Genomic DNA, 23,995 nt, shown 5'->3' with positions numbered 1-23,995 from the left:
GTCAGCCAACTGTTGCATCTTCAACCGGGCCTCTTCCTTCTTCTGCTTTCCTTTGGACTTATTGGACCCAGCTAACAAATCTGAGGCCATGCATCACTTTGTTGGCCAGTGCTCAAGGACTGTTGTGATTGCATCGTCTGTCGCAAGGTATGGGAGATCATACCACTTCTGCTTAGGTTCCTTCCGTGCTCACATGGAGACACAGTGGAAGTCTGCTTTAAACTCCACATAGCCTGACAACTGCTCGAAGATAGTTGGTGATAGTCACATCTTGCGGTTTTTCACAGTGCGGATTCTTGCTTCCATCAGCACCCAAAATATCTTACTGTCCTTGACCCTTTCGGGGTCCTTTGTAGCCTAGATTGAAGCGAACTTTGTGGCTTCTAGTAGATCTGAGGCAATGGGAGGAAATTGGCTATTCTCCGGTAATTCCCACGCAACCAACACAATTGAGAGTAAAAGCCAGGCATAATGGAAGGTCTTACTCTAGTCTTGTGCTTCTCTGCAGTTCACGAGAAACTCATTGCAGAGGTAGTGCACCCAATTAAATTGTACGCCCTCTGCGCACTGAGCCACTAAAGATACAACCCGTGTCGGCACCTCATTTGTGTGACACTTCTTCACTATTTTCCCAGCTAGGATCTGGGTGGCTACCTTAACCGCAAGGTCGGTTATGCTGGAAAATGAGTAGCCGCGTGGCTTCTTGGCAAGCTTAAACATGTCCTTCATTCTCCCGGCAAGGTCATGCTCTCCCGTCTTTCTACCAAATGCTCTAGCCAGATTTAACCCTGAGTGTGGTGGCAATGTGGTCCTATGGATTATCATATCAGTGATTAGTATCGGTTCTCCTAACCACAGGCACCTTTTGTGCACCAAGCACAACAATTTTTTGATCACTATTAGAGTGATGGGCGTGGGGTTGTAATGCGACACCCATAGAAGGTTCAACAATCCTGCCTTGTCTACCCCTTTAATCGACTACCTCTACTCTAGCGTGGTGACACAGAATCTTTACAGAAGACGCGGGTCATAAATGTATCAGTCACCAAGTGGGGGAATCACTTCGTTTCCGCCAAGTCCCAATCCTCTAGCTTGAGATGGGGGTTGTGCGCCAAGCACGGGCCTTCAATGTGATCTGGTCTAGAAGCAATGGGGTATTCATTGTTATCGGGAAATCTAGTGTTTATGCAGAACTGCTAGTCCCACTAAGATGGGTAGCTATCTTAGAAACAAACAGATTAAAGTTATTCTTATTTTCCTTTATGAGAAGTAGATAGGAGAGGAGCAAAGAATACCAACCTCGATCTCTTGCTCGGTTCCTTGCTTGTTCCTTCTCCTCTCTGACAGGCCTTTGCTGCTCCTTCCTTGACCACTCCGCTTCAATGAGTACCTGTAAAGTCAAAGCTGCATAATACCTCTAAAGTGCAGAGATCTACAATTGTAAACAATAGAGGACCAAATATATATTGACCACACAAATGCATATATCATCAAACATACAAGAATGTGGAGGAAAACTTAAATAGATTTATTGATAAAAGAGTAGAAGAGAGGATTACAACCAATTGATCTGACCCAGCATCATCCTCCCAGCATGAAAGCCCTTTTTCACCTCATGAAAAGCTTAGATCACCCAACACTATGAAATTCCACCAGGAAACCAACAACACTTCCTTACAAGATACAAGATTCCAGCCTCTGGATCTCTAGGATGAGGGATCCATATATAGATGATTGAAAGGGGGTGAGTCATCTTCTGGGATTTTGATTAGTGTCTTCTCTCTGATAGTTCTTGATTCCACTTGGAGATTGATGATCTCTTACTCATCCCTGGGCGAATTCAGAGAGGCAAGTGTCACAGGAGAAGTTTCTGGAAGATTCCATGATCATCCACCTTGCAAACTGTCTCTGCCATTTGTCTACTCTCGCCCATCGCACCCTACAGAAGGGCTTTCCAGTATGCATCGCACTTTTTACACTGAGCAGGTGAGATGCATCGCACCCTTAGCACTGGGCAGTCTGTATGGTCCAGTTTTGACCAGTTCTGAGTAGTTTTCTGTGGAGAACTTCTGGGAGATGATGTAATCAGCTGACCTTGTTCCTTTAGGGCATGAAACAACACTTTTAGGGGCTTAGAAGCCCTCGATTTATGGACATATGTGATTGGGGCTGCAGTGCCCAAATATGTCTATAACAGTTGCCCCCTAAAGTATGAGGTCGAGAATATTTTGATGTCCGGTGAAATGCTTTATCATGAGGATCCGAGGTTTTTCGAACTGGAAGGTGACCTGTAATAAGATACAATACAATGCATTATCTTCATAACATTTTCATGATCTAGCTGAGGCGGGCATTCCCATGCTCAGCTTTATAAATTCATTTTCATGTACATAGGACAGACAATCGTCTGTGTGGTAGACTGATGATTCTGATAGAGCCATCATCCTTTTGATTCAGATGATTATCTGTCCAGCAATGATGTACATTTGATGTCTTTATTTTCCTGAATATATCGCAGCCTGGATGGATGAAACTAGATCCGGGGTCTTCAAACTCATCCAATCTTCATCCGAAGTACAAGTCGATCCATGTGAGAAATGTTCTGGACTCGACATGGAAAGACATCGCCTGATTACCAGCCAATAATGTAAGCTATTAACAGGCACGAGAGGAATCACCAATAATGATGATGACCCTCAAGGTACTACAGTACAATTCGCATGGTGTGAAAATGAGACTTGGCGTCGAACACCATGCAAAATCTTTCGGTCAAAGGCCATTGATGTCAACCTGTCTCCGGAAGTGAGAAACTTGCCATTGAGGCATGCAAGTTTCAAAGTACTGAAGGGTTGTTCCTAGGTCGACTTCCTGGATAATGAGTTGTCGTCGACAAGAAGTGACCCGTCGTAGGAGGGCCTTAATGAATCCCACACCTACGACATGGAACGGAGCAAATGATTTTGTGGAGGTGAAAATGATCTGATGATACAGTGTTCAGGGTGGCAGTCATGAAGGAATGAAGTGTGAAGGTATTGCAGCGGGTGAGACACAAGCGGAATTGGTGAATTCTCTGATTGACTTCTCTTGAACATATCGGCGACACTGAAATGGATTGGTAGCGTTAACCCCAAAGATGGATGGTACGGTGGACCAATGGCTGTATGACCGGTGAACGGAATAACCCAACCCGACTCAATCATGGTGATGGAGTGAAAGTGTCATGTTCAAGAGCGACTCGCTACCAATAAAGTTTCTTCAAGTTTTCTTCCCAATTTTCCCCAGTCATTGCTGACCAGTACCTCTTTATTTTTATCAAGCTTGAGGAGGATAACATATGCTTGTTCTATAATTTTCCCTTTGGGCAAACCCGTCGCTATGTTTTAACGAGCCTAGCAACAGTGAAACTCGTTCTTGTCTGCATGGACAAGTTTGTCGCTATTGGTTTTAACGAGTTTAACGACAAATACAACTCGGTCCTTTTTTAATTTTAGAGAGTCTGAAAAGGGACGGAAAGAAAACTCCAGTAATCCTTTTTCATCATATAATCCCTTAAGTCCGAAAAAGTATAAAATAATACGAAGGGGATGAATTTTCGATCGTTTTAACAAGCCGAACAAGACAAGCGCTCTATCTTTTTGTGTAATAATCCCTCAGGTCCAAAAAGATTAAAATCTAGAGGAGGGATAGCACTTTTGATAGCTTTAACGAGCTGGAGAGGCCAATTGCTCGGCAATCTTTTCATATTTTACGAGTCAGATGAAAAGAGCTTAAAGGAGACTCATTTTTGAGGAACGAGTGATATTTTCGGGTAGCTGCTAATTCCAGGTAAGGTTTGGAATTTTCCAATCACAGCAATGTCACAAGGATGGCTAATAGAATCACTCTTCGCAGCTGTTCCTCAAAAGGGGTAAACAATCAAATAGAGGCGAATGATCTGCCAAAACAGAGTGGAGGTGATGGTAAGAACACGACCAAGGCTCAAAAGGTTGATGATACTACATTCACAATGGTTATTTACCGGAGATTGGTTCATTTTTTAATGAGCTTAAACTCCGGGGGAACATTTGCTCATTGCTTAGGTTTAATTTTTAATGAGCTTGAGCTTCGCATAAAAACTGATTGTGGCGGGTTTATTTTTTAACGAGCTTGAACGTTGCGCTAACACTGCTCGTGGCGGGTTTATTTTTTAATGGGATTGAACCCTGCGGTAACACTGCTCGGATTCAGTTTCATGTTTACAGAAGCTTGAAACGAAAAATTGTGCTTGTTATAAGTTCACATGCCCCCAACATAATAAAGCAAATTGAGTTGCATGCCCCCCAAGCTTCATTGCATTCAACGCGGTGGTTGGAATGAAGGTTTACTTCCGAGATCTGTGAAAGACTCAACTTGGAAAGGATTTGTTTCATTTTTTAATGAGGTTGACACAGTAAAAGAACTATCCTCATAATCCACCGTATTTACAATATTTGATAGAAAATAAAAAACTGAAGGATGATTAAGGTCGCTGGAATAATCTTCATGGTAATCTGGAAGATGGGAACGATGGTGGTGATCTTCCCATGGTGCCACTCCTATCATCATTGACTGAATGATTCCTTTGTCTGTAGAATGTACATGCGACCAAGGATCTGAAGAGGTACCATATTCCTTAGACCTATCTATCCAAACACTCGATGAGCATTGATTTGGGTTTTCCCCCCAGGCCAAGAAAATTGATTGCTACAATATTTATAAAATGGCGATGATCCATGCTGACAAAATGTTCAGGAATCTTCCGAATCTTTTAGATATAGAAGATATCACATTGCAGGTTTCCACCGTGGCCACTTCCACGTTACTTGGAGGCAGTAGGGCAAAAGTACCCATTAAGGCAGGGTCTTTTAGGAGGCCTACTCCGACATTTTGAAGCGATTGAGAACTTTCGTGGATCATCGGAATGCTTCCCGTAACTTGTGAACTGTTGGGGAGAAAGGTTTGCTGGTCAACGATTGTAATCCCTCCTTGAAAAGGAAATGCAATCTTTCTGAAGTATGTCAACACAATAGCAGCCATAGCATAAATCCAGGGCCTTCCCAGTAGGATGTTGTAATTGAGGTTTCCATCGATAACTTCAACATCAATTTCTACTGTTTTGCCCCCCAGTTTGACTTGCAAGTTACTTAAAATCCCGTATGGAGTGTATGTTCGTCCATCAAATGCTTTTAACGTCGTTGACGATCGCGACAAGGGTGGAGATCCTAAAGTTTTCCAGCAACTCATTGACATAATACATGTAGATGCCCCCTCATCAATAATTGTTCGATGAACAATTTTGTTGAGGGCTTTCACTTGAATGAGGAAAGCGAGTTGAGCTGGTAACTGAGGTTCATATCCTTTATGATTAAAGGACACAAGATTGGAATCCGCTGGGTCAATCCCACCTATTGCTGATAATAGAGCCTGCTTTTGGGAAGGGCAATTTTGCAGTACCTTAAGTGTCGACATAGCGGATGGTGATTGGGCCAGGTCCTCTACTATATTATAATCCTGTGTTGCTCTGGCACGAGGATTAAATTTCAATTTGTGTACGACTCCCTTTGGCAGCTTTATCATTAGCTCAGGAATGATGGGTGGCACAACTTCGGTCGAAGTTGTTGTCGAACTACTAGGTTGATTAGTAACCTTGTTGTTCGACATCTGTGGATTCCCGTAATCTTTATTCCTTGTCGATATCAAAGCATCATTTTGTTGTTTTGAAATGGACAACATAAGCACTTGGGATCGGGAAGCATTTTGATTAGCAACCAGATTGGTTCCTGGGTTTGGAAATGGATCAGTCAATGCCGCTGAGGTTTTTGAACTCTTAAAGAGTTTCTTAACTTCAGCTTTATGTGGACAATCTCTCATCTGATGATCCTCATCGCATATCTGACACCCCGCAGGGGGTTTCCTTTGACCAGAAGGGTTTGTGGAAGGTTTTTCAGGAGATGACTCATCCTGCTTCTTCTTTCTCCCTTTCTTTTTCTTCTTGCCCCCTGGTTGCTTCAGTTGTTTGCCCTTGTCGGTTGACACGACATTAACTTCCGAGGCTAGAAGTTCTTCATTTGCATTTTGATCAGAAATCTTACGGGCTTTCGTAGATGTAGCCTTTGTCGATTTCGTGCTTGTCGTACCTATCACACCATCACTGGCATGAGAGTCCTTGTTTGATTTAGGAGGAGGAGGAACAGAAAATTCTGGTCTTGGAGCATCAGGGATTTTGTCATAGAGCATGCCAGACTGAGTATAGATCAAGTCTAGATATATCGCGCGAGCGATGACCTGCTCTTTAGTGACGACTCCTCCCTTTGCCAGATCTTCCGTAATAGAAGGTAAAAAAGACTTAATAAACCATTCAGCTAGTAGCTGATCAGGGACATATGTCTTCACCATTCTATGACGACGTCGCCACTCATGAATATGATCGGATATGTGAGTGGCCGTTGTCTGTTTGAAATTGGTAAGAGGCTTTGTTCCTGTTTCGTACCTTATTGGTAACTGAAAATGGGTTAAAAAGGTTGTGGTGAGGGTACTGAAGTTATCGAATGAAGCTCTAGGCAATTTGATGTACCATTTTGCTGCCAGACCAGTTAACGTTCGCTAAAAAAGGCGAAGCCTAATTGAATCATCATTTAGGGTGTTGGATGAACACCACATATGAAAGGTCATCACATGATTCGACGGGTCTTCACCTGGATTTCCATTAAATTTAGGAATATCTGGCGGAAGTTTATGAGGAATCGCTGGCCACCAAGGGGCATAAGCAATTGGATCGTTCGTTAGCCGATTTAGATCCAGTAACTCTAAAGTCGCCACAAAGGGCAACTGTTGATTCAAGTTCAGCGAAGCATACCCAGGATAAGATGGGATTGCTTGAGCAGTGGGTCTTTGCATACCAGCATAATGCATTTGATGTTGATAACTTTGGTAAGGTTGATGGGAGTAACCACTATGAAGTGATTGATGTTGACCGTTTTGAATATACGGCTGCCCATTATTTGCAAAGATTTGTTGCTCAGATCCTTAGTAAACTTGTTGGAATTGTGGTTGTTGATATTGCACCAGCCATGGTTGTGAAACCATTTGCTGTTGTCCAATACTGGCTATTTGACCAAGATGAGGGGTAATAGTACCCGTCTGAACCTGGGTCGCTCCAGTTAGGGAGCCACTAATCGGTGATTGCAGCTGTGTCATGGAGACAGGAGGCTATTGTATTACGACCTGAGAAACTTGAGGTTGACATACAATAGGCAATGCTTGTACTTGCGACACTGTCACAATGGCCGGTGTAGTGGGGATATTCGACATAGGTAGGCTTTGTTGCATTGAGTACACAACTCTTGGTTGTTGAGGCAGTATTGGCACCCGACCGCTGGATGTAATTCCAGCATGACCTGAATTCTGTTGAGAACTCCCATATGGTTGCTCTCCCGGAGGAAACAATGAAACGGTGTACTGCCCTCCATATGGTTGCAATCCAGTGCTCAAAGGAACGATTGGCCTTTAGGGATAGGACTGCCCAAATTGATACCATTGCGATCAATCTGTTGAGACTCAACATAAGAGATTCCAGATATTATTCTGGACGAACAAACGGGAAGAGACCATACTGTCGAAATAGTCCCTGGATGGAGTCCATCTAGTGGTTGAGATCTAGTTGGGACAGATGGTACACCAGCAAACATCGTTGGAGTAGTAGCAGGAAGTTCCGCCGCTGCTGTGTTGGATGACACAGTCCTAGATGTGGTCAGTTGTTCAGACATATCTAGTCTATCCAAAAGATTTCCTAGCGATTCTATAGGTACTTCCGATGACGGGAGACTAACTTCTGATAAAGAAGGATACAGGGTGATCCCAACTCCAAAATGTGATGGAGTACTAGATGGGGGATCCTCCACAATCTCTTATATAGCAATCAATCCAGGTGGAAGAGGAAGACTGTGAGGTCCGTAAAATATTTCTGGTGCCGAAGAAGGTGTAGACTCTGCAGCGACAGATGTTCGGTGAATAACACCTTCTGAATCAGCTGTAGATGGAGCCGATTCAGGAATAGAAGTGCTTGCCATTACACTAGGATCAGTTCTAATGTCCTCTTGTGGCTGCGGAACTTCTTCTGTAAAGGCAGGGATACTAGAAATGGTTGGAGTAATTGGAGTCCCTGAGGATGTTGGAACACAAGTTCCAATCAAACCAGGGGACTTTGATCCAGTTAAACGAGTTGCTTTGTCCAGAATGGTTTCGTCTCTGGAGTCAAAGATGGTTGACTCGTTAGCCTCCGTGAACGATGGGGTTTCGATTGACTTTCTTCCATGATTGCGGATTACTCGATCAACTCAAAAGGGGAAAAAGTGATTCCGAATTAAATGAATTTTAGACGCTTTGACACAACTTGCTTTTTCAATTTTTAAGAGTCGAGAAAAAGCTAAAGATGACTCTAGTCGCCTTCGATTTTTAATGAGCCTAAAGTGACAAGTGCTCAGATGGACCTTTTCCTTTAAGGAGTCTGAAAAGGAACGAAAGAGAGTACTCTAGAAATCTAGGTAGAGGGATTACCAAACCAATCGCAAAAATGCAGAATATTTTTACAGTACGACAGTCAATCTTCCCGAATGATGTGTTCAGTGCATTGCGATCGATAGGGCGGCAGACACGGCTTCCTAAGGATAAAGGATATAGCCTATTGTGGTCTCCCAATATATACTCGACGGTACGTGGGAGCACAAGTCCGTACTGGCACTTTTCATCTCAAAGAGGAGGAATTACCCAACCTACAATGAAAGTGATAGTTACCAGGCTTTACGACGCCGGAATACGTCTCTAGCCTAGAATTCTAAATGTTGTGCGTTAGGTTCCAAATCATTTTTATGTTCATTGAATTTATTTTACAGTTGATCTTTCGTAAGAAGTTTTCCTTTCAGGTTCACCACGTGATGTAGATATACAATTCCTAAAATGCAATCTAAGATGATAAACAGTCATTTAATCTTCTTATTTGCAATGAAAATCCTAGCTACTAAGGAAAGAGAAGCGGGAATCTTTCAACATAGAGCAGAGAGCACACACTAAATGCACTGTCCTAAATCAACAAGCAGTCTAAATGCAAATGCACATGCATGTATTTTTTTTCGCTTTCTTAATGTGTGAATGACAGAAAGAATGCTAAGTACAAATCTAAATTGTTTCAAGCGACAGTACTAACGATTTTCTTTTCAAAAGACGAAAGGAAGATAATGACGACACTTTGCGATTTTGAATTGAAAACTGTTTTCGACACTTGAAAAACTATTAATTCAAATCAAATACAAGAGTAACAGTGTAATCGACCATCCAGAACAGCGGGATTCTTTCTTTGACTGAAAATGACACTTGCGACACTTCCAAATCAAAAGACGACAGTTTGATTACGCTACTTCTTTGTAAAAGAGAATTGTAAATGGCGAACAATACATAAAAACATTCACAATTCTTTGTACTAGGGAGGCTGAATCATGCAAAGGAAGGGAGTTTCCACAGAGGTATACTGATCATAGACAACAAAACTCCTAAATAAAGCTGAAGAGAGTGAACAAGAAACCAAAATCTGGAGGCAGATGAGGTCTTATTTGATCATCGCACCTGCAACACAAGGAAAGAGCGATGCAGCACACCTACTACACTCGGGAGGTGCGATGCATCCAGTTTCCTAAGAGGAGAAGGTGCGATGGTCCAGGGACGAGACTTCAACTTGGTTCCAGGTCACAGTTTGCAGCTCAGTTCAGGGGTTTAGGCCGAGCAAATGATAGTCAGTAAATGAAAATCACAAGGGCTGATCTAAAGAGGCTACTGAGCCACCACCAGGGCAATTAGGATGTTTGCAAATCGATCGTTCAGTTTATAAACAAAACCCGGAGATAGACTGAAGCAGCATTGATCTACTTTGCACTTGCATAGCAAATGCAGTTCGAAGGCTAGCTGGCTTGACTTCAGGCTCCATCTATAAGTTTATAAAGCAAACAAATATAGACAAGCAAACAAGCTATTTGCTCCCCAGCGGAGTCGCCGTTTTGTTATCGAGAAATCTAGTGTCTATGTAGAACTGCTAGTCCCACTAAGATGGGTAGCTATCTTAGAAACAAACAGATTAAAGTTATTCTTATTTTCCTTTATGAGAAGTAGATAGGAGAGGAGCAAAGAATACCAACCTCGATCTCTCACTCGGTTCCTTGCTTGTTCCTTCTCCTCTCTGATAGGTCTTTGTCGCTCCTTCCTTGACCACTCCACTTCAATGAGTACCTGTAAAGTCAAAGCAGCATAATACCTCTAAAGTGCAGAGATCTACAATCGTAAACAATATAGGACCAGATATATATTGACCACACAAATGCATATATCATCAAACATACAAGAATGTGGAGGAAAACTTGAATAGCTTTATTGATAAAAGAGTAGAAGAGAGGATTACAACCAATTGATCTGACCTAGCATCATCCTCCCAGCATGAAAGCCCTTTTTCACCTCATGAAAAGCTTAGATCACCCAACACTATGAAATTCCACTAGGAAACCAACAACACTTCCTTACAAGATACAAGATTCCAGCCTCTAGATCTCTGGGATGAGGGATCCATATATAGATGATTGAAAGGGGGTGAGTCAGCTTCTGGGATTTTGATTAGTGTCTTCTCTCTGATAGTTCTTGATTCCACTTGGAGATTGATGATCTCTTACTCATCCCTGGGCGAATTCAGAGAGGCAAGTGTCACAGGAGAAGTTTCTGGAAGATTCCATGATCATCCACCTTGCAAACTGTCTCTGCCATTTGTCTACTCTCACCCATCGCACCCTACAGAAGGGCTTTCCAGTATGCATCACACTTTTTACACTGAGCAGGTGAGATGCATCGCACCCTTAGCACTGGGCAGTCTGTATGGTCCAGTTCTGAGCAGTTTTCTGTGGAGAACTTCTGGGAGATGATGTAATCATCTGACCTTGTTCCTTTAGGGCATGAAACAACACTTTTAGGGGCTTAGAAGCCCTCAGTTTATGGACATATTTGATTGGGGTTGCAGTGCCCAAATATGTCTATAACATTCATCATAAATTTTCCCTCATCTAAGTCCTTCGGGACCTTCATCTTGCCTTGGTGCAGAGGGATGTATTCTGGTAACTTGGAAATGGGGTCTACCCCCTCAATATCAATACCCTCTGTGCACATACCAGTGTCTTCCACACCCTCATCAGATTCTAGGTCAACCAACTTGCCTTTCTCCTACACGGTAGGCTTCTCTCTCTTCTGGCGCTTCCTTGGTGACTTGCACACCAATTGTGTAACTTTCTTCTTGTCTTTCTTTGTCTTAGGCCCCTCTTTTGTTGGTGTAGGCCTCAGCCTAGATGGCATCGATGATTTTGGCACTTTTGCAGGCACCTCTACACTCGCAACCACAAAGGTAGCTCCCTCAGAGGCCATCGATCTTCTAACACTTGTAGTTTCCATGGGCGCCGACATGAGGCTAGTAAGGAGCTCCTAGGTTTCCTTAAGCAATTTATCAAATATTGAACTGGCCAACAAAGCCTCGAAATTATCAAGGTTCATGCGTGCCTGATAGCTCGAAACCTGAATTTTCAAAATGAAAAGTGTTTTTCGTTGGGCGACCATCTGTAATTTATAGGAAAATTTGCATTCATCTCCAACCGTTCCCCCCAAAATCTGCTCATAAATGCTAGACTAGCGGTAGATTTTCTAAGATCTCGCAATTAAATTCTGACTTAAATGCCACCCCCCCACTCCACTTAGCTATTTTCTCACTATCAAATCATGAACAATGACCATAATGGTCACTTTCTGGCTGCCCTGCGGGGTTTCCTCTTCAATAGCGCAACTCCCCTCGCGCTTCTGCTGATATTATGACGTTCCTCCTTTCTATGCATTCCCTCTGTCATGCAGCTCTATAATCTAGGGAGTGTAGTTTATGGTCTAGCGCCTCGTTTCAGCTACCTGGAGCACTAAGACTGTGCTTCCACCAAATAGTCATATAGGTAGATCCTTGATGTATGGCTTTAATCGGATATCATTTACCTTCCCTGGAAATGGATCTCCATTCAACTTCACCAGATGAATTGCTCTGCCATCGGTAATCTCCTTGATGACATAGGGCCCAAGCCAATGCATCCAAAATTTTCCTGGAAATTTATCATACTTGTTTTCATATAATAACACTAAATCATTTACCTTGAAGGTGTGCAGTTTGATGTGTCAATCATGCCATGTCTTTTCACGCTCCTTTTGAACTTGCTGATGGAATATAGCCAAAAAGGTATCCTCTTCTAGCTCAGTCCGCTGCGCGAGCCTTTCTCCCGGGGCTTCGCGATCCTCCATTCCTGTGAATGACACTATGTGTAGACTAGTTACAATGTACTCCATCAGCATCACAACTTCTACGCCATAAACTAGCCTGAAAGGTGTTTGTTGAGTCAGATTTTTGCAAGTCGTTTTGTAAGCCCATAGCACCGCGGGTACGCGCACATCCCAGATATTCATTTGTGCATTGCAAACCTTCATCAACGCATTATCCAATATCTTATTAAATGCTTCCACCATCCCATTAGCTTGCGGGTGATATGGCGTACTCTTCTGATGATAAACCTAGAATTCCTCCATCAGTGCACTGATTATTTCATTAAGGAAATGTGTGCCGTGATCGCTCATCAAAATCTTTAGGCAACCAAACCTAGTCAATACATACTCAAATATGAACTTTGCTGTTGTTGCCCCTATACAGTCCTTCATAGGCTATGCCTCCACCCATCTGGTCAAATACTCAGTCGCGGTGATGATGTAACGTGCACCCGTCTTCTTTCCCAGAGGCTAAATTGGTCCTACAAAGTCAAAATGACATATGTGGATTCAGAGGCAGCTCATCCCTCCTCAATGGCTTCCCATCCTCTAACATGCATCACATGCCTTACAATAAGCCTTGGAATCCTTATGAAGCATTGGCCACCATATCCCAGCGCGTAAAATCTTCTGCGTTCTTGCTTTTCCTGCATAATGTCCTCCCACGGCTCCTCCATGAACTTTAGCAATGATGCTGCTCCGTTCAAAGTTAGGTACATAACGTCACAAAATTTCATCCAAGCCCATTTTATATAAATGCCCTGCAATGATAGAAAAGTCTGCCACACACACCACCAATTCCTTCTTTTGTTGGCTAGTGTACCCTTCTGTTGTTGTCCCTGTCATCAGGAAGTGTATGATATCTGCAAAGTGATTTTTCGCAATAGGCACTACAAATTGCTGCACGTCAGGCAATCCTTACTCCAAATTAGTAGGCCCCTCTCCTATTTCAATGTGCAACAGATGATACGGTCCGACATTCAATCATCCTGGATTCACAATAAATTTGAAATCATATTCCTGAAACAACAACAACCATATGCATATCTTCCCCCCGAACACAAGCTTGTTGACCAAGTATTTCAACATGGAATCACCCGTATACATTTTAAAGTTTCCACCTAACAAGTAGTGTAGGAACTTATGGAGCGCATACACCATAGCCAACCCTTCGTGCTTTGTCGTTGAATAGTTCTTCTCAGCTTTAGACAATTTTCTACTAGAAAACGTTATAGGGTGATCCAAATCTCCCTCACTGGCTTGTGTCTAGCCCCAACACAATACATGATGCATCCACATGCACATGAAATTCCTTCTTCCAATCCGAGAAGACTAGGATTGGCATGGTGATCATCTTTTCCTTTAACACATCTAAGCTTTGCTGACACTCTTCATTCCAATAGAACGTAGCATCCTTCTTTAGCAGCTTCTCCATCGGTGCAGTATTCTGGGCATAACTCTTAATGAAATTTCTATAGTATCCTGTATGCCCCAATGTTGCGCGCAACTGTTTCACACTTCTTGGTGCCTCCAAATTAATTATAACCGTGATCATAGAAGGGTCTACCATCAGGCCTTGTCTTCATACTACATGACCTAGCAAGATCCCAAAAGGGACACAAAACAAACATTTCTTTAAATTGAGCATGATCTGGTACCTCCGACATGTATCCAACATCAAGCGTAGACTAGCTACGTGGCACTTTACCAATCCAAACACCATCCAATCATCGAAGTATACCTCCAAAAATTTGTGAATGAAGTCCTTGAACGTTGCGATAACTACACGTGAAAAAATCGTTGGCACGTTCTTCAGCCCAAACAGCATCACAATATACTGAAAGCATCACCATTCAGTCGCGAAGGTCATCTTACTTCTATCCTCTGGTGCAATCTTGATATGATGGTACCCAGAGAACCCATCAATGAATGAATATGCTTCTTGACCACCAACATTATCTAGTACTTCGTTTGTGAACACAGTCGGAAAGGGATCATGTACGCAGGCATCATTCAACTTCTTGAGATCTACACATATCCTTATTTCATCATTTTGCTTCTTTTATTGGACTACTATTGGGCTCACCCAATCATATTCTTCGACCGGTTCATTAATATCTGCGGCAAGCATTTTATCCAACTCTAAGTGGACCTTTTCTTTATACTTAGGGTTGAGGCGATAAGGCCTTTCCTTAATCGGCTTTGCGTCTGGTTTCAATGTGATTTTCATAAATCCTAGGTCCCCTATTATCCCTTTCAAATCTGAAAACTTTGTAGGGAACAAGTCTTTATATTCGTGGAGAAATTCGACAACCTTATCTACTGTTGCATCATCCCAGTAGTCCCAAATCTTTCAAATTTCGGCTCCGCCTCTGTCCCAATGTTCACTTGTCTCGTTTTCAGAGGTGCGTGATATCTGGATTCTCAATTTGCGGTCCTTCAACTTCACGGTGACCTTCAATCTCTAGGATATTAATGTTCCTCGGGTCCTCGTCTTCCTCTTCAGCAGTCACATTGTAGCACTCCAACATGTGGCGTAGCTGGGTGGTCCAATCTAATTAAGTCCAAGGGATCCTGCGGTATTCTAAAGATCGTTGCCTTGACTTCCTGTAATGCCTCATTAATACATTCAAATCCATCTTCAAAGCTAACCGTCATCAAGAATTCCTGTTGCAAAACGTCTCTTTCTTCAGTGCCATGGTGAAGCTCCGTTTCTCAATACCAGTTCATTGATATTACATCCAAAGTATGACAAAACAGATGCACCCATTCAGGCTAAGGCTCTGCTTCGTAAACCTTAGTACATTTGGCTAAGTGATCGCGCGGATCATCCCTTCCATCATATCTCTCTATTAGCCACACTTATGGGTGACCAAACCACAATCTCATCATATTTATGTACACGTGGCAATAATCAACCTGTCTTTGTGCACACCCCACCATCTTGTAGGTGTAATGCGTAGTGCCCAATCCAAGGCTTAGAAGCAATGCTTCTCAGGAACTTCCCTCTGAAATGCATCCAAAAATTTATCAGCATTAGTTAAACCATCATAATAGGGTAGATTCCTTACCTCCGATGATACACAATGCAGCGACTTGGTCATCATATTACAGGGCAGCGTAGATACTTCATGCAGTTAGTTCTCCCAGTGTTCCAATTCCTCATCTAAATCTGATGTGCAAGAAATTTCGTGGTCCCAGGAAATGCATCCATCTTTTATGGGATTCACCCAATCCTGGTCTCGCGTTGTTATCTTATAAATCTAGTCCAAATCATCATCACTTTCATAATCGCGGTCAGGTTCAGTGTAGCATGGTCCTTCTGCAAGGTCCAAGGGCACTACTATGCAGAGGGCTTTCTTCTCAAATATCATCTTCCACTTCTTCAAATTGATTACCCCATTCATGTTAGTGGCCTAATCAATCCCAAGGAGTGTAGGGTAGGGATTGTTGTCATCCACAATCTCTATCACTTCGAAGTCATCTAATGCACTCACGCCCTCAATATCAACTGTCATTCACTGCAATCTTCCCATGGGGATGATTTTCTGCTGATTTTCCATTCTTAACTGGATCGGAGACCACTGCAGCGCATGTCTCCCCATCCTCTCCCATGTCTGTTTAGGCAAAACATTCGCATCTAACCCCATATCCAGAATTACTTCATCCATCTCATATTCTCCTATCTGCGCAGTGAGCCTCATCTCACGCCCCGTTCTTGCCTTATGCTTACCAATCTTCCTCACTATGTGCGGTCCTTTGGGAGCATTTTATTTTTCGACACACTTCTTTATTAGCTCCTGTAGTCCCTTCACAACCTTGCTATCGCGCAACAACTTCATACAGGTCTCCAAGGAAGTAGTAAGCATGGAAGGGTCCATCTCTTCAGTTGACTTATCCTGACTTTCTAAGGTAGAGGCCTCAGCAAAGCTTTTCTCTGCTTTCATAAATGTTTCCCTTGCATGCTCTAGATCAAACTCAATCTCCTTTTCTAGGGCTTTGCAGACCCATTCACTTTCTTCAGTCTTCTTCCGCTTATCTTCGCTAGTCGTCTTTCCACTCCGGAGCCAATATTTACCTTAGGATCCTCTTCGTGAGGCTTAGCCATCATCATATGCAAGTTCTGAGTCAGCTGCAAAGGCTGTGCCCCCCGTTTCATGTATCTTAGCTATGAACACCGGGAAATCTTCAGTCGCATGGTCAAATTGAGTACAATATCAACATGACAGATGCGTCGGGTTCATGCATTCTTGTGCATAGTGTCTTGGTCCTCCATAGTTGTAACAAATGACCTGTCCCCGACCTATACCAAGTCCTCCTCCACCCCGACCTTGTCCACGCCCCTGATTTTCCCTCGCGCTCCCCCAATGCCTTGGTCTAGAGGCTGGGTTTCTGCTCGCACCGTATATGTGGGCGTTCTATCCATCATTAGCTCAAAACTATGGAAATTACACTCATAATGACCCACCGATTGACAGAAGTTGCAAAAGAGCTGTTGCAGTGTTTGTACAAATTTCTGTAGCAAATGGCAATTGTCAGTCACATGTTTTCCAGCTACCTAACAGATAGCACACCATAGTGCGAGCCCTGTACTTGGTCCTGCTTGAGCTTCTAGCCTCAGAGGCATCGGTCCCCTTGCTGCAACATAATTCACGAAGACTGGATAGTGATCTTTGTCATGCCGCTGACTTTTACACTTCAGGCACCAAATTTCTTCGCGCACATCCGGCTGAACTGTTCTATCTTTCTTCAGGCTCTGAAATTCTAGGCACAGGTTCTACAACTACGCGTGAATTTGATGAACCCCCAAATTAGCATCTTGCATTGGAGTCTCATTCAATCTCATTGCAATCTCTAGGGCTTCTACTTGGGTCCCAATCTTTTGTTGTGACAAATCAACCCTTAGATGAGGCAGGAGCGAAGCCAAAAACCATTCGTTGTGTTGTCCATCCGTAAGGCTTATGTTGGCTTCGTGGATTGTGCACTTCAAACTCTGATCCAAATCCCAGGGTGTCTCTCCAGGCTTCATCATGATCTCCTTGAATCCCACAATTGATTGAGCTTCAGACTCGGGCCTACTGAATTCCTTATTCAGCGCAGTCTGAATATCTGCTAATGAAGCCATCAGATTATCAGTGTAGTACTTAATGTACCATGTTAGCATGCATTCCTAAAATGCGGTAACCAATGTTGCTTTCTTCATTTGATAATTTTTAATACCTTAAGCTTCCGATACAACCTTCACGACGAACCACAATTGCTTTGGGTCCTCAGTTCCTGACCCCTTGAACACAGGAAATTTTATTGAATTCTCCTTATTGGATGGTGGCGGAGGTGGCGATGGTGTGGGTGAAGGCATATGTAGTAGGGGTGAAGATGGAGGTGGTGTGGGTGGATGGGGTATTCGCGGGAACCCTTGTCTTATCAGTTGAACAACACTCTGTGGAGGAGCTTGTGCTGCTTCCTCGTCATCACTCAGAGGGGAGGTCCAATCAGAGGGCTATATTCAGGGCTTGTTTTCCATCTATCCCTAAAGATATTTCCACTTTGCGTAGCTCCAAACATCAAGGTAGATGCACAACCTACTTTTCAGAGAAGAGCATCTCAATCCAAGTATTTAAAGACCTTAAATACTTACCTCGCGGTCTCTTGAAGAAGTGGCGCTCTGCTTCGCTAAAACTGACTGACGTATCGACTGCGAACTCTGTCACGAATCCTTCTATGATACAATTGAGGCAATGATCAACAACACGTGCGACCTTATCTTTAGAGGCTTCCAATCTTCACACTAACTCCAGGGTCCAAACTATCAGACTGTCAAGTCTCCACCTTCCTTGCTCGTCTGCTGATTTCACGATCCACTCGTATATAATTCAACTGGGAAGGAATGGAAGAAGATTTCATGTATCTCTATGTACAGATATCTATCCAACCACTATTCTTTCGTCAATCACGAATTCTTGTTCTCTTGTTCAATGAATTCATGGATATTTCTATCCAACCAGTCTTTGATTTCTTTCTTGGTTGGATTATAGTGATGTGACATCACACATCTCTTTATGCAAATCCCGATCTCGACAATGGAACCATTTGTTGGCTTGATGGGCCCTAACCTAGGTTCAACATTAATTAGCCAAGAAAATCCCTACACTACTAACCCTTTCGGCATCAATCCGCGGAGCATGGGCTGAAGTCTGACTCGAAGCAATATGGGGGATGCAGGAACCAAGTTTTCGCACCCAGAGATGGTAGTGATGTCATTTTATACCCTAAACCTTCCTTCACGTAGGTCAATAAGCCTTTTAGGGCTTATCGATATACTCCTCTTAGTCGTCCTCTAACCCTCTATGAAGGTCTATGACTGTCCTTCACATACCCTAGATAGGCGGATCAAACACTTACATGACTCTATAACTCTTATTACTTCCGTATTTACCCAGACTAGCTTAAGCATTGAATAAAATTAGCATGCATTAGGATGATCTTCACGTAAACAGATATTCTTACTTGCATTCATATAGCAAAACAAAATATATGGATTCACGCATCATTATAGCATTAAAACATAAACCTAGTATTCATCATAAAGTAATCATATGCATTTATAACAGAAGTAAAATAGATCATACAAAGATAATTCTAGAATAATTCTCTTTATTGATGCTTCAGATCTTCTTTACAGACTCTGACTTCCCTATGCACATATCTGCAGGGGTCCGCGCACTCAGTTGTGAACTTATACCCTAGGCCTTTGCACACACAATTGTAAAGCCTCTTTCCTACGCTAAGACTCTTCACTCTTAGCTCTCACAGACCCATTACATTCATCAATGACTCAAAACATTCCAAGACTCAACTGCCTTAGACTCCTCTAAGGCTCTCTTTTTATACAATCCCCTAGTCCACAGACCATGGGTGGATCTCTTAATGCCGCCATGACTTACATAAACTAAGGGTGGAAATCATTGATGACTCTTTACATCTTCGCACTCCGTGACCACAAAATGTGGAGACTTTACATTCTTTACACAAAAACTTGGGCTTTTAACCCCAAAATTGACTCTGGGGGACCCGTTCCCAACAATTGGGCAACTGCTGGGCAATATTGTGCAATTATGTGTTTTAGAGGTGAGGGATTGTTAGCTGGATCTGCGCATTGCACAATCCCAACTACTAGGAGAGTTGATGATGACTGGAACTGCGTAATGCACAGTCAAGTGTGGCTTTCATGCTGGTTGGAAATGCACATTGAGAAATCCCAATGGGAAATACTCCGAGACTGGCTCCTAGAACTACGTAATGTGCAGTCGGAGCCAGTCACTGGCAACCTCTGCATAATTTGTGGAGCCAAGGCAGAGCCTTGAGATCCAGAAATGCGTGGTGCATGCGAGGAAAAGATAGATGCAAGTAAAGGAAGCCTAGATCTGCCCATGGGCAACATGAAAATGAGAAGATATGAATGTATAAGTGAATGTTGGTGCATATTTGAGTGAATGGTGATGAATGCAATAAAAAAAATGAAGGAATCAGAGACACAAAAGAACAAAAAATCTTGTGGAGAGAGTAGCCGAAATAACGACTGTCAGTGCAAAAACTGGGTTATGCATGTGATGCTTAGGAAAGGAAATGCAAAACTTAAGAAAAAACTTCTAAAAACTTAAAAAAATCAAAACGCCAACAACTATTCAATAAAATGGGTAAAGCATCACTCTCACAAGCCAAGGAAACAAAAGCTACAGAAAAAGAAGCAAAAGACAAGAAAAACAAGACTTACCCAGAAAAGCTGCGTTGACTGCGCCAAAGGTTCCTAGATGCCACAGGAATGCCAGAGCTCCAAGATTAAATGTGCAAATGAGCTATGCGAGTGTCCATTAAATAGATTTCATCGATTTAGGGCTGATGACGCAAAAAGAAAAAAATCTAGGAAAAAGCGACACATGGCGATAGTTTCTATAAATAACTTAAGTGTAACTTCAACTACCAAAAATAGATCCCTATTTTTTAGGGATAATTTTTCATTTTTTTTCTTTCTTCTTTTTTGGGAAAGGATGCCATGCATGCATGGAGAAATTGCGCAATACTAGGGAGAACCGGGTAACTCACCGGCACATGCATCGGACAACATCTGAGGGAATTCTTCTGTGCAATTCCTGGGCTGCATGGTTCTGGCTGGCCCTCATGCTTTGCGTAATTTCCCAGTTGAAGACAAGCTACATCTTACTCAGCGCAATTCTGGAGTTGAAATTCGCTACTGGGTTGAACTACACATTTTCCTAAGAGAAAGTTTGGTTGCCCTCTAGGATTGCGTTGGGCATAAAGGCAGTGCTAGAACCAAATGCAACCAAGTCACAAGGTAAAATTGTGGTTAGACAACACATCAAGTAAGAAAACACAAGTTGTAAAGCGAAATATAAAACTCAAATGAAAGCACAAGTACCTGGGCAGTGTAAGACAAACTGCTAAGATTTTAGTAGGGAGGGTCCAACGTGAAGCATAGGAAAATTTTTTGAGGGTGGTTGTAGCCGCTACAACATTCTCTTATAATTTAAACATCTTTATGGCAATTTATTTCATGTCTGCAAACTGTTTGTTAAAATTCCTCTATGGCTGTAGATTGCATGCTTGCAATCTATTTGTTAAAATTCCTCAATGGTTGTAGACTACGTCCTTGCAAACTATTTGATAAAATGTCCCAGTGGTTGTAGATAGCATGCTTGCAAACTTTTTGCTCAAAATTCCCCAATGGTTGTAGCTTACACGGATGCAAGCCAATTGTAAAAAACAAAAAATCCTCCAATTTGTTGTGGTTTTTCATGTTTACTAATGTGTTTATAGGAATGCATCAATGAAGATGGTTTATAAGTTTACTTGTGTGAGAAGTATTAGTATTATTGTGAGGCAATGATGAATGACGTTACGTAATAACATACATGTTGATAATCATTGAAGATATGATTAAAAATGTGAGATAATGTTTGGAAAGGTCATTAAACATCATGGATTAATTATAGAGTTAAATATTTACATCGATAGGCATCCCCTCCTATTGGAATTTGGCACTTTAATGATTTTACTAATCAAAAAAATTGATCGGATGGTTTCAATTGAAAGATGCCAGCATATTCTCGTAGTTGCCACAATATCAATGGATTAAATTCACACTACTAACTTCCCTGCATATCTAAATCACATGATTAAACCTTGTTTAAATTATTTTTTTACAAATATCCTAAAAATTTACCATGCCATTTGTTAATTGACACCTATCAGGATTAACCATAATGGGAAGACTACAAAATGTAACACACACCTTACACATACACTCAGCATAGTATTGGAAAGGTGTATTTCCGATGGGCCTTGTTTATGGCCACGTATAGAGATTACAAAACTTAAATTAAAAATAATTAAAAATTCTCTATGCATGTGAAACGAATTTCCATTTAAATTCTTAAACCTATGGTTGTTAGAACATGGAGGAATAACTCTCAACAAATAACGTAAAGTTTCTTCGCCCAACATGTCATAAACCTGACCTAATGTCGATTTAAATTCTTAGACATATGGTTGTTAGAACATGGAGGAATAACTCTCAACGTGGATAAGTAATGTAAAGTTTCTTCGTCGAGCATCTCATAAAGTTTCTTGGGCGTTTGCATTTTCTCCCTTTTCCTGCTATCTCTTCTTCGGGGGCATTGAGATCAGGTTCTGTTCAGTCCTTTCTTGATGGGGGCATTGAGATCTGATGTTTTAGAATGTCCCAACTCCATCAAATCGGACGTGAATTAGACTTGGAAAATCAGGCTTTTGCTTATATTGATAAAACTTATCCAGATTGTTGCTTTAGCCAACTTGGGGACATAGATAGAATTCTATTTAAATCTGCTTTCAAGAAATGGTGGATTGCTTAAAACACTCTTCAGGCCACTCACTGGTGATTTTATTCATCTTTTTCTTTATTTTATAGGCGATTTTAAAGTATTAAGAATTAAATTTAAGGATTTTATCCTCAGCCAACATCATGAGTTAGGAACTAGTGATTTTTATTGGTCTGTTTCTTTCTCATAGATCTCTTCTTAATATATTGAAAAATTGAATAAGGAATTCACCCTCAGTCAACATCATTAATTAGGGTTTGGCTGAATGTTTTAATTTGTTCAGGTCAAAGAATCTTAATGCCGAGAAGAGGGTCTGACACGTTCCTCAGTATCATCAGCCTTCTTGAGCATCGCGTTCATGGCAGAACCAGGGGACTTATTGACGCAACCATTGAACCCAACAAAAAGTTCTATGCAGGCCTTTGTGTCATGGCTTCAACTGTAGCTTATGAAAACAAACTGGTTATCAGAAACAGAGTCACAAAACATTGGGAGGTAGTGTTTAGTTTCCATGAATTGTAATACTTGTTTATTCATGCAAAACTCTATTTGATTTAATAAATATTTCAACCTGATCTTGCAGATGCACTTCGTGGAGTTCTTAGACTGCTGTAATAGTATATATGCAACTCTTTGGCTTCAATAATCTATGATTCAGTCATATTATATATATATATATATATATATATATATATATATATATATATATATATATATATATAAAATAATTTTTCGTTCATTAATTGATGTTAAGATTGAGTTGTATATAATTAGATCACTTGTAAAAGAAATCAATGCAAGCCTTTATATTCTGTGATAAGGAGGTGGACGCCCAACTAATAGTGATAGCCTTCAGAGGAACAAAGCCATTTAATGCAGATGACTGGGAAACAGATCTTGATTTCTCATGGTATGAATTCAGCCAAATCAGAAAGGTTCATCTTGGATTTCTAGAAGCTTTGGGTCTTGCAAACCATTCACAAAACCCCTAGATCTTCGATAATCATAGTAATTATGACAGTGTTGTGCGTACTGTTGATATTGATAAATAAGATCCTGAAAAGCCTTTAGCTTATTATGTTCTTCGTAAGAAATTGAAATAATTATTACAAGTTCACAGAAATGCAAAATTCATTGTGACAAGCCACAACCTTGGTGGAGCCTTAGCTGTGTTGTTTCCAGTAATACTATTTATACACAAGGAAGAGGGGCTATTGGAGAAAATGGTTGGTGTTTATACATTCGGACAACCAAGAGTTGGAGATGAAGTATTCGTAGAGTTTATGAACAAGAACATAAACGAAACAGTACCCACATATTTTAGAATCGTCTCTGCAATGACCTAGTTCCTAGACTGCCTTTCGACGATCCAATATTTGAGTACAAGCACTTTGGTGTATCCCTTTACTACAACAACTGCTACAAAGAGAAGGTACTTACACTACTGCTCTTCACATTCTCTTCAACAAGAAAATCCCGTTTCATTTCTGATACAATATTTTGTTCAACATCATGCTCATATTAAATGGTTTATTTTTTGACAGAATCTTCTGGAGGAGCCCAACATAAATTTCTCGCTATTATATTTCATCCCCCTAAGCATAAATGTTGTGTGGGAATTGGTGCAAAGTTTATTCTTGCAATACACAAAAGGAAAGGACTTCAAAGAAACAAAATTTTCGACGCTCTTTAGGATATTAGGGCTTATAATTCCGGGGATTTAG

At 41.6% G+C, this 23,995-nt stretch overlaps 1 pseudogene; it reads left to right on the top strand.

Annotated features, from left to right (window-relative positions):
* The first annotated feature begins 471 nt into the window (after nt 1-471).
* LOC149206330 (triacylglycerol lipase OBL1-like) lies at nt 472-23,995 on the top strand (annotated as a pseudogene).

The sequence above is a fragment of the Pinus tabuliformis genome, chromosome 1_2 (assembly GCF_031772625.1).
Source record: "Pinus tabuliformis cultivar Carrire ecotype Pingquan chromosome 1_2, CPIR1, whole genome shotgun sequence".
Classification (NCBI taxonomy): Eukaryota; Viridiplantae; Streptophyta; class Pinopsida; order Pinales; family Pinaceae; genus Pinus; species Pinus tabuliformis.
Note: the sequence above shows the minus strand (reverse complement) of the source record. Positions and strands in the feature narration are given on the sequence as shown.